This window comes from Microtus pennsylvanicus, chromosome 9 (genome assembly GCF_037038515.1).
Source record: "Microtus pennsylvanicus isolate mMicPen1 chromosome 9, mMicPen1.hap1, whole genome shotgun sequence".
Classification (NCBI taxonomy): Eukaryota; Metazoa; Chordata; class Mammalia; order Rodentia; family Cricetidae; genus Microtus; species Microtus pennsylvanicus.
The window spans coordinates 98971653-98983788 of record NC_134587.1 but is presented as its reverse complement, the minus strand read 5'-3'; the positions used below and the strand labels follow the sequence as shown (position 1 = coordinate 98983788).

At 38.6% G+C, this 12136-nt stretch overlaps 1 protein-coding gene across 1 annotated transcript in view; it reads left to right on the top strand.

The window, feature by feature from the left end:
* The window catches only part of LOC142857840 (serine/threonine-protein kinase Nek1-like), a 113602-nt gene that overhangs the window by 4335 nt on the left and 97131 nt on the right, over nucleotides 1–12136 (top strand). The window contains exons 2-4 of the mRNA XM_075986862.1: nucleotides 2699–2846; nucleotides 3250–3346; nucleotides 9866–9949. The gene's annotated coding sequence lies outside the window, so the exon portion shown is untranslated. The remainder of the gene's footprint in view (nucleotides 1–2698; nucleotides 2847–3249; nucleotides 3347–9865; nucleotides 9950–12136) is intronic.

Here is a 12136-nt window from a genome sequence, read left to right as displayed (position 1 = left end):
ATGGTTCTCTAGAGAAACAGAATAGATGGGGGTTTATTAGAATGGCTTACAGGCTGTGGTCTAGCTAGCCCAACAATGGCTGTGACCAGATGGAAAAGCAAAGAATCTCGTCCACAAGGTTAGTCTTCAATCCTGAAGATGAAGTTTTTAATGCCAGTGAAGGGGTGCTTCAGCAGTGGGCTAGATGAGCTTGCCCTCAGGAGTGAAGGCAAGCAGGTAAAGAGCCAAAGCGTCTGTCCTCCATGGCGAGTCGGTAGGCAGGAAGGCATGGCGTAGTACTGGAGTGGTAGTTGATACCTTTATATCCTTTTATGTGGACTGTCACCAAAGGTGTAGCCCAGATTTTAGGATGGGTCTTCTGATCTCAAGTGATATAGATTTGGAGTGGGTCTTCCCACCTCAAATGATCCAGCCAAGAAAATCCCTTACAGGCGTGCCCAGCTGCTTGGGTTTTGGTTGATTCCAGGTATAGTCAAGTTGACAACTAGGATTAGCCAAGCTACTAACAACTTTATCTTGGTTGGAAAATCTTTGAGGTATACTAATCAAGCCAGTTCATATTAAGCTGGGCGTGGAGGTACACACTTGTACCCCATCATTTAGAACTGAAAAGTAGGACAGTTAGTTTGAAACCAGCCTGGATTACATTCAAAACCTGTCTCAAAAATAAAGTTTTTACGTTTATGACAGATGAATATTTCATTAAATAGTAAGGTTTTGCATACTAATAAAAGACTGTGCAAGTAGAACTGGGCAAACAGTTTACAGGAAGTACAAATGTTGAATAAATATGGAAGAAATTTTCAGATTTATCAGTAAGCAGAAGAATTGAAATGTAGCACTGTCCATCAGAGAAGGAACACAGTGACACATGCCTTAGGTTGTTCTTAGTATATTGCTTTAATTACCCCTCACAGTGATTCTTTAAGTGCATACTGTGCTTATCTACATTTATAGGTGAATAAATTGAGATACAGAAAGCATCAGTGTAAGGCAGTGGTTCTCAACAGCTCTGATACTGCACCCTTTAATGCAGTTCCTCATGTTGTGATGACCCTCAATCATAAAATTATTTTGTTACTACTTCTCAGCTGTAGTTTTGCCACTGTAATGAATTATAATGTAAATATCTCATATGTAGATACCTGATATGCAACCCCTGTGAAGGGTAGGTAGTTCAACTACCCAAGGGGTCGCAACCCACAGGTTGAGTACCACTGGTCTGAGGTCATGTGACAAGTAATAGAACCAGGACTTAGCTCTGTCTTAGTGTTGTGTGGAGACACAGTGACCAAGACAAGTCTTACAAAGGAAAGAATTTAACTAGGGACTTGCTTATGGTTTCATAGGGTTAGTTTATTATGAAGGGAGCATGGCGGCAGGCAGGAAGGCATGGAACAGTGCTGGAGTGGTAGCTGATACCTTTACATCCTGATCCACAGGCAGGTCTGCAGAGGAAAGTGGGGCACTGGGCCTGGTGTGGTCATGTGAAATCTCAAATCCTACTCCCAGTGATAAACCTCCTCCAACAAGGCCATGCCTTCTAGCCTTCTAAAGAGTTCTTCACCTGGGGACTAAAAATGCAAGTATATGAGCCTGTGGGGCTGTTCTTATTCAAACCACCACAAGCTCTAAGGGTCCAGTGCTCTTTTTAGACATTGAAGTTTGTTATGACTGCAAGTGCAGACGTGAGTGGGGACATGTGTGCCATGCGCATGTGTGGAAGCCAAGCAGCAACTTTGTGGAGTTTTCTCCTTCCAGGGATCCAACTCTGGTCTCCAAACTTGCTTAGCAAGTGCTATTAACCCACTGGGCCATCTTGCAGGCCAGCTCTTTACTGCCTTTTGTTGCTTCTTTGATATCTTTATAAAGAATAGCCACTGTTGGTAAGAGTGTTTAAGAGTCAGCATTTTATACAGTATTGGGTACCGTAGTAGATGTTTACCACTCTAGTGGGTCTGTGAACCGGAGAGAGTGGGGCCTAAAGAGGAGGTGGGCCGAAGTCTCATGCGATAGCCACCTTTATTCAGAGCAGCAGAAGTTTATACTCTGAGGGCTGAGTCACATGAGTAAAGAGTACAATCACGGAAAACATTTTTTCCACAGAGCAGACGGATGACAGCAGCTGAAATAAACACCACACCTGGATTAAGCACGACAACACATTGTAAGAACAGTTCTGTGTTTTGAAAAAACCGAGGTCACAAGACTGTGTTTTCTTGGAGTTTTCTCACAAGCACTCAGGAATTCTCACAATTCTCACATGCCTTCGTTCTTGGACCATGCTCTGACAGATATTTCTGCAAGATGCTTAAGTAATATGTTTGCAAGCTTTAATTAACACCTGCATAGTCTTTGATTTCAGATTTTATCCTAAAAAAATCCTTACAGTAAATAACAAAATATACGTACAGAAATTTTACCTTGAATTGTTGAAACAACTTTGAAAAATTGTCTTACTAAGCTTTATTCTTATTAAAATAATAAAATAATGCTACTGGTTCATGTAGGAAAAAGATTGCCTTTATGTGCCTGTGTTGTAAATATGTTTACTGCTGGATACTTGAAAGCATTCTAATAAAACTGAAACATCAATATTTCTTGTTTTGTTCTAAGTGTAAAGTGTAAGTTTCAGTCAAGATATTAAATATCTTTGTATTAAGACTTGCCTAATCTCTGCTAATTCTTTCGCATGTAGCTACCCTATAAAAATGCCTTAAGAAAGAGCCATGGAGAAGTATGTTAGACTACAGAAGATTGGAGAAGGCTCATTTGGAAAAGCTGTTCTTGTTAAGTCCACAGAGGATGGCAGGCATTATGTTATCAAGGAAATTAACATTTCAAGAGTAAGTACATTTTTACTTTGTTTGCAGAAGTAGTAATTTGGTCACCATAGGACCAAATATTAAATATTTAATACTTATCAGAGAAATGCATAACCTAGTGAGGAAGAGTGCTATGATCCCATCAGGACCACTACGTCACTGGAGTCTGTGTGTCCTTTCAGATTTTTTCCTCTTTGTTCCTGTATGGTATGTAGAAACATATACTTATAGTCCTGTAACTTACTGTAGATTGGGCACGCTTAATGGGCTTCACTTACGGATTCAGTTCATTCCTTTGTAACATACTGCTATAGTTTTTAATGTTTGTTATTGTTATCGTGCTGTATTAGTAGCATTTTTAACCACTCTCTTTTAGGTGGACTTTTACCTTTATTAGTGGCTTTACTATTTTCTTCCATTTAAGATGTCCGGCAAAGAACGGCAGGAATCAAGGAGAGAAGTTGCAGTGTTGGCAAACATGAAGCATCCAAATATTGTCCAATATAAAGAATCATTTGAAGGTCAGATATATTTTGCAAACATTTAAAATAAGCTCTAAGATACTTACAACTTTTTGGTATTTTCCTTTAAGGAATTATTTTGTGAATGTATTTTCAGTAAAAATACTTTTTGTTGTTTGATAAATATGCATGTTAGTATTAGTTTGATTCTAGGATAGTAGTGATAACCTCATAGCTTAATATTGACTTACTGTTATTAACAGTTACTTAAGAAGAAGCAGTATAGTACAAAAATTTTGAGTGGGCAAAATTAATAGCAACATTTTAACCTTAAATTTCCCAATTAAGTATTTCTACTGACACTGAGAAAATGTTCTGATCTTGATTTTTGTAAAAGCCATTACCTTATTTTTGATGATTTCATACATGCATATAACTTAATCATATTCGACCTGTAGTCCATTGCTTTCCTCTTCCAAGCACTCCCTTCCTACTTTCATGTCTCCTCTTTTTAATAACCCACAGACTTTAACTAGGGTTGCTTGCATGTGGACAGGTATGGGGTGCTGGCTGAAGGAGTTCCCACAATGTAGTCGTGTCAAAGACTTCCATAATGGGGTTATTTCTTGGGCAGTTTACCAGTGATGACAGCCCTGAGGAAAAATGACTCGTCCTTGCCCAGTAGCCTTTAACTACCATATATCTTCTTCTAGGAGTGGGTCCTCATGGGCCCTCCCAGTCCATCCTAGAACGTGGTGAACAGGCCCATCTGCACCCAGGAGTCATCTGAATGATTCAAATGTACTTCATTTTAAGCATTACCTGTCACCATAAATGTTCAGAAGGCATAGACAGGCATGACTACAAGTTCTCGGTTCTTCTAAGTTCACCCTCATTCGAACTCCCTAGGAATTAGCATGGTTGACAGCCAGTGTTGATTCTTAGCCTGTTTTCTGTGCCTACACGACACGTGCTGTGTTAGGGAAACAAAGTGCTTGGTTTTTCTCTCTGCCCTGGCACCACAATTGTGAAGACTTCTGTAACTCAAAAGGTGTGGGAATCTTTCCAGTAGCAAAGAAGCAGCTCTACAGTGGATAGCAGCTAGAAGCTCACTAATCCAGTCCACATCAGACACTGTCTACTTGCGGGGAGACTGGGGACAGTACTGGTCCACGCTGTCCCTATTTCAGACCCACTAGCCAGTGCAGAGCTGTGAATTTCTGCCAAATAAGCTACAATGGACTTTCCCATGACCGCCCTTCAGATCTGATCAACTTGCTCCAGCAGCTCACAGAACTCTAGGAAACACTGCACTTGAATTATAGCTAAGACATGCCATACATATATAGCACACGTATGTCTTTTATAATGAACACAAATTCACACCCAGACTGTTAGAAAACAGTAATTAAAATGTCTGGGGCTTTTGGCTTCTAAACTTAGTAGTGGTAAAGGAAAGGTGCTAGAAACAGCCAAGCAGTGCGCTTGTACTGAGTTTTCTATTTCATGTCCCGTTAATGTTTTCGTTATGCTCTTAGTTATTCTCTGGCTATGTCACTGGCTTATGTGGTTTTTGTGTTTTGTTTTGTTTCAACATCAAGCAGTTTCTAAGGTAGTAGTTTTGGGTTTTAGGGGTCCTTTAAAAGACTGTAAGGCTATTAATGATGAAGGGGTTTTTGTGTATCTGTAGTCCTGTTCAAATTAATCTGACAAACAGGTAGTGGTATGATGTTAGAAAAAATACAAGATAGATCATTACTTCTCTAACGAAGGAAATCCTTTTCTGTTAATGATATATTTAAAGCCGGGCGATGGTGGCGCACGCCTTTTATCCCAGCACTGGGGAGGCAGAGGTAGGCGGATCTCTGTGAGTTCGAGACCAGCCTGGTCTACAGAGCTAGTTCCAGGACAGGCTCCAAAGCCACAGAGAAACCCTGTCTCGAAAAACCAAAAAGAAAAAAAGAAAAAAAAATGATATATTTAAGTAGGTATTGATTTAAAACTGGGCGTGGTGCCACACCTGCAATACTAGTTAATACTAGGGAGGGAGAATCAGGAGGATTGTGAGTTTGAAGCCAGCCTGGGTAACATCTGGAGAGACCTTGACAAGCAGGCATGCAAGCAGGGGGTAGATGAGTGGGAGCGCGGGGAGAGGGAGATGGGAAGGGGAGAGAGAAGGAGAGAACAAATGAAAATTTGCTCCAATAGAGATCTGAGTAGCAGAAAAAATAGCTAATTCATATACTGAATCCCCTCATATACTGAAATTTTTCAAATTTCTTTGTGTTCTGTGTAACTTCTGTAGTCTCATCTCTCTGTTTCCCCATCTTCCATTGCTGGAGATCAGATATGTGGCTTTGTGTGCTCTCTGCAAACTTATTTCCAGCTTTGATACAGGCTCTTGCCAAGTAACTCAGATTAGGCTCAAACTTGCAAATCTTCCCTCTTCAGCTTCTTGGTACTACACTTAACTTCCAAAGCATAGAAGGTTTGTTTTCAGCTATCTTTGAAATACCATTATTATTATTTTGTCTCATAATTAGCTATTGTTACTGCTCTGTTTCCTCCCTGAAATAGTCTTAATTATTAATAAGTGTGTAGATGATGACACTCTATGTGCAACTTGTGGATTGTATAGAGGTTTTTTTTTTCATATTGCCAGTTTTTAAGGTTTATTTCTACTTTATGTGTGTGTTTGCCTGTGTGCATCTAGGTGCACCATGTACATGTTTGGTACTCTTGGAGGTCAGAAGGCAGCAACCGACCCCATGGAATTGGAATTATGAGTGACTGTGAGCCACTGTGGGTGCTGGGAAACAAACTCAGGTCCTTTGAGTGCTCTTAGCTACTGAGTCATCCCTCCAGCCCCATTTTCTTTTGTCATTTTTAGCATGTACATTGAGAGGATCTTTCCAGCTAGTCATAGTCCTACTAGATCTTAATTAGTTTGATCCAGATCAGTATCTAGTTCTAATGGTTTATTCTAGGCGGTATATCAGAAGAGCATATAAGAACCCTCAATTACAATGCCACTAGAAATGGAGAGAAATGAGTGTTTCTAGAAATATGGCCATTGTGCACATCAAAAGGATACGAGAAGTAGGAACACCACTCTTTGGTTGTGATAGTCTTCTTAGTGAGTCATGGCTCAACACATGTTACAAGTCATATTGGTCACTCTTCCTTGCATGAAAAAACGTTGGTAGTAGAAAGAATAATTGTTTTCTGGGCCTTTCTAAAGATAGAAAGATCTTGCATAAAGATTTATAAGAGAATAAAAGAGACCCCTGGGATTGGAGGTGGAGGTTGTGCCTTATTTGCTGTTGAATCCACAGAGTTCATTATATCATTTATTGTTGAGTTTGTGTTTAATGAACAGTTAATTCTAGTGAATAATTCAAAACTAAAAGCTAGTGATCATTTCAAGTCTAAGGGTTCTGAAAAATGGGTGGAAGCCTTGCATTTACAGCAGCACGACAGCTAATTTGACTACCGGAATCTAAAGTATGCCCCACCTTACCTAAGCAGCCTCAGTTTTAGTTTTTTCTTTTTCTTTTTTTTTATAAATTTGTCTATCCCTTATCATTTATTTTAAAATTTACTGAACATGAATTTTCTATTGTTGAACCTTGTATTTGTACATCTATCTCTTCCTCTTTGTTGTATTTTATTGTGATTATTTTTGTAACATCTCCCTTAATTGTCTTATTCTACTTTCATTATTTAAAGTTCAGCTCAAGTCCCAATTTCTTTAAATTTTTCATAATTGATTTTCTTTGGTCTTTTCTTTCTTTAAATTCCTTCTGCCTTTCTCTTTATCACCTAGTCTCAATTTATATGCATGTTTTTGCTAAGGAGGATGGAGGGCTGTATTTGTTCTTTTAAATCTTATGGCTCTGGACAGTTTTTCCTATTTATTAGAGAAGGAATCTAGCAGAGGCTAAGTAACTTACCCCAGTCATTTAGTTGGCTTTTGAACCGACTTCTATTTAATTTCAAAGTGATCTTTTTTTCAGAGTCACACAATGAAGAACTGAAGTGGACAGGCATCTTTCCCTACTGTTCTATCCCTGAGGTCACTACTTAGTTCATATATTCACCGTGTTATCTCTTTTCATCATCTCCAGGCTTGGCTGGTGCTTCTGTAGCTTTAAGATTAGCACATGACCTCTCTGGCGTCTCTGAGTTACTTGCTCATCTCTCTAACAGTCTTTATAGCCCCAATCCAGCCCCCCTATCTTTGTTTGAAAATGAAATTTTATTACATCATAATTGTTTGCAAATAGCTTATGATTGCTTTATTACTATGATGGGAAAGTTAAGATAGAGACCATATGACTGTTAAGCCTCAGCTGTATACTCTCTTACTCCCCCTCTTTTGTTATTGTTTGTTTTTTTTTTTTTTTTTTTGAGACAGGGTTTCTCTGAGTAGCCCTGGCTGTCCTGGAACTCACTCTGTAGACCAGGCAGTACTCAGAGATCCTCCTGCCTCTGCCTCTTGAGTGCTGGGATCAAAGGTGTGTGCCACCCCCGCCCCAGCTTCTCTTACTCTTTACAGAATAAACTTGATGACTGTTAATTTGTGAGCTCTTTCAGTAACATTCTGCAAAGTTGATTCCTACACATCTCTGTGCCGCGTTCAATATATTTTTGACAAACAGAACAGGTGTGGGAAGCAAGGTAACAGAGGAACTCTGTAGAGTAAGGTGGCGAGACTCTGGGATCACTTCCTTTCCACTCCAGTTTCCATGGCAGTTGTCTCCACTTAGCCTTCTCGTTGTCTTTCCCTTAGTCAGATGCATTTCCTCACAGGGATTTGTGAGTCTCTACCACTGTACGTACTCTTGAAGTCACTTTTTCTACTCAGAATCCTATGTCTCTATGAAAAGGCATTTCCAACTTTATGCTATTCTCTCCCAGTAAATATCTAAAAAAAAGGGTTTTTTAGTTTTAGTATTTGTTTTTATTATCTTTGGAAATAGGATTTTTATCATGTGCGTGACTTGAAACTAGTAAGCCTTCTGCTGCCACCTCACATGAAGGGGTGTTTCATTAGAGAAATATTTTAAATCTGTGACTTTAAATGTACTATTTGTTCCTTAAGAATACTTAAAGCACGTGTACCAAGTAAAGCTGCTTACACGTCATTCTGCAGTCCACTTCTGTAAGGTTGACCCTGTTCTTCGCTCTTCTTCTGTCTGTGTGCTCACACAGGCACACACTGTAAGTACAAGTGCCTAGCTGATCCAGTTCAGATGGGATATAAGCATGTGCTTTTTCTAAACTGGGAATGCGCTGTACATACTGTTCTGCCACATCTGTGTTCAGTTGACAGTGTTGAGTTCTGTACGCAGAGTTGTTTCCTTCTCAGTGGCTGCATAGTACAGGGCTATCAATAATTTATCAGTCCCCTTAATGGACATGTAGATTGTTTAATAAACAAGTAGTACTAAACCATCCCTTGTATACATATTTTGACATTTCTGATACTATATCTGTAATAAATCTGAATTTGCAATTACTAGTTTAAAAGACATGTGAATTTTCAGTTTCTGTGTTTTATCAAATGATTACCACCTCCTCACAGAGGAAATATGAAAATGAGGTAGGTATGCATTGTACCACATTCTGAGCCATCTCACGTTATAGTGGGATATTCCCTGGTTCCCTGGTTACTTTTTTGTTTGTTTGTTTGTTTGTTTTCAAGACAGGGTTTCTGTGTAGCTTTGGTGCCTGTCCTGGAACTCACTCTGTAGACCAGGCTGGCCTCAAACTCACAGTGCTGGGATTAAAGGCGTGAGCCACCACTGCACCACTCCTTGAAAAGTTAGTATTTCCTGTATGTGTTTATCGTCCTTTGTTCCTTTGTGTCATTGGTCTTTCTGGTCTCTGTCATCTCTTATAGTCACTGGCCTTTCCCCAGAGATGTGAAAGAACTTTTGCACATTTGAGAATTAGCAACCTATCAATTATTACGTTCAAGGATTTTTCTCTAATTGTTATTAAACTTGACCATATATTTTGCTACAAAGATGTTGTAAATTTTGTATAGCAAAGTTACCGTGGGACTTTGGAGAGGGGTATTTTTGTGTTCTGTTTTGAAAATCATGTGTCAGTCAAAATTATTAAAATTGACCAATGTTTTGTTTTATTATTATATTTAATAATACTGTCTAATTGTAATTATTTTGGCATGAAGAGGTGAGGTAGAAATTGTTTTCCTTCTAACTGACATTTCCAGAGACTATTTATCGGTGGTGAATACGGTTAGAGGTATTTGGTAGATGCCTTCTAAATTTTTATCTTGATAGTTTTTTTTGGTAACTTTTAATTATATTGAAAAGATATAGAAAAAAGATAAACTTACCAAACTTACCCACCTAGCACTAATCCATAATAAAGTATAAATTATTTATACTTTTCATTCATTTCTTTCCAGACTTTGCAGTGTGTAACATATTTAGTATGCGTTACACCTATTTCTCTTTGTCAGTTGGCTTGAATACCTACCAATGTTAGTATTGGCAAAGTACAAAGAAATTGTAGCCTAAATGTTCTTAATGTGATGTTTCTCTCCAGATTTTGGACTGGTTTGTACAGATATGTTTGGCTTTGAAGCATGTACATGATAGAAAAATTCTTCACCGAGACATAAAGTCACAGGTATGTTCTTTATAGTTTGCCACAGGTTCTCACAGTCTTGCTAAGTCAGCCTGGAGCTCTAGCCAAAGCTGGCTTAGATTCCCCGGGGTCTTCAGACCTTAGCATCCTGGTGCTGGTTTAGCGGTGTGAGTCTACGCCAGGCAGTAACTTCTCCATTTCTGTCCTTTCAGTCAGGCCTGCTCATGCAGATACTCGGTATCCCCTGTCTTTTCCCCATAGGATTTTATACTCTCCTTCGTTCTCATGGAATAAGTGAAAAACAATGTATGGAAGTTAATTGTTTTTTTAAGATTTTGCATGTCCTTTTCCCTTTTCTCTAAATAATGATAATTTGGATGTAAATTTCTAGACCTGGATTGTTTTTCTACAAAATTGTAAGATATGGTAATTTGTTTTTTGGTATCAAGACTTGACATTCAGAAATTTAAAGCCATTATGATTTTTTTTTCTGAAAGATTGAGATTCACTTTGTGCCTTTTGGTTTGAAATTTTGCCAAGTAGTGTATTAGTGAGGTTAATTTTTTATTCACTACACCGTGCCTTTTGTGTGTGTGAGAATCTGTATTGGCTAGAAATATTTTGGAGATCTTGGTCTCTGGATTTTCTTTTAAATAAATCTAAATACATCACTTCAAATGTCTTCTTTGTTCTTTCATGTCTTTCTCATTATCTCTTCATTGGCTATTAAGTTAATTATTTTTCTCAGTTAAGTAGGTTTATGCTTCTTTCTTTTGCCTTTTTCTTCTGTTTGGTGTCAGGATCATACCCAGAGCTGCTAGGAAAGTACTCAACTTGACTCTCTGTCTCTAGCCCCCAGCCCCTTTGAAATTTTCTGTAAGTTAGTACTTGTCTCATCCTCACAGTTTTACTATAATGACCATTTTTTAAAGAAAAATAATGGGATTCAGCTTTATCTATATCTGTTCTTAGTTGTGTTTCATTTTTTCATGTTTTCTCTTTTTATTGGATGCTCCTTGTCATTTCTTGCCCTCGCCCTGATATTTTCTTTCTGTAGCATGTGCTGGTCTTAAGTTCTTCCATTCTTGCTTGAACCCCAAGAATGTGGGGATTTCAGGCTCCTTGCAGTTTGTAAGCATATTTACAGTTAATGTTTTATCATACTGCTTTATGACTTTGTTTTTGAGTCTCATTCCAGAGACCAGGCTGGCCTTGAACTTGTGGTCCCCCTCCTGCTTCTTTGTGCTAAGTGTTGGGATTATGGGCATGCACTGCTCTCCTGGGCTGAGGAGTTGGATTTGTATTGAATTCTCCTCACATTCATGATTTCTTTGGTTTTTGATTAGATTTCTTCATGTCTAACTGGATTATTTTTAGAGTATCCAGGCATATCTCTCTCTTCTGTTGGTGTGTGTGGTGTGAGAGTGTTGGGGAGGGGGTGATTCGATGCTGGTAATCAAACCTCTGCCCCAGCTTTGATTTTACACTCCTCTTTGGTTTTTACTGGAGCTCTCTGAGCTCCCAGAAAGGGGATGGAGGAGTGCAGGTATGTCATCGCCCTCCCTGTCTGCCTGTCCTCTTGCCTTCTTTGGCCTGCAGATTGCTGTGGAGTTAATATTCCCAGGGTGCATGGTTGGAAGAGCTATCTGGTAGTTCATGCTTCATCTTTCCTGTATCCCTCTCCATCTTCTGCCACAAATTCCTCTTCTTTCATTTTACTAATTCTAGTCAACCCTCCTGTCATCTTGGCATCACACATTGTATGTACCTGATGCAAGTCTCATGACTGCTAGAAAATTTAATTCCTGTTACCCCATTAACTTGCTTTTGTACTCTTTCATAGTTTAGGAATCTGTAAAAAAATATTTCTAATTTTTTTCTTACCAGGTGTTATAGATCCCAGCAGCATTGAAACACTGTATTTATAAATAAAATATAATTGAGCAAATTGTTAAAAATAGGGTGTTTCATGACCCTTGTTGGAAACGCTTAAGGTTAATTTGTTATATTTAAGCCAATTAGAATTTTAGGCAGATTTTTTTGGGAGGGGGCAGGGTTATTCCAAATTTATCTTTTAAAAATTTTATTGTAATGCATTTACCTATTATAAAATTTATCTGTTTAAAATATACATAGAATGGCAAGAGAGCTCATTGGGTAAAGACATTTGCTGCTAAGCTTGATTGAGTTCAGTTCTTGGAACCCACATGGTACAGAAACAGGACTGAC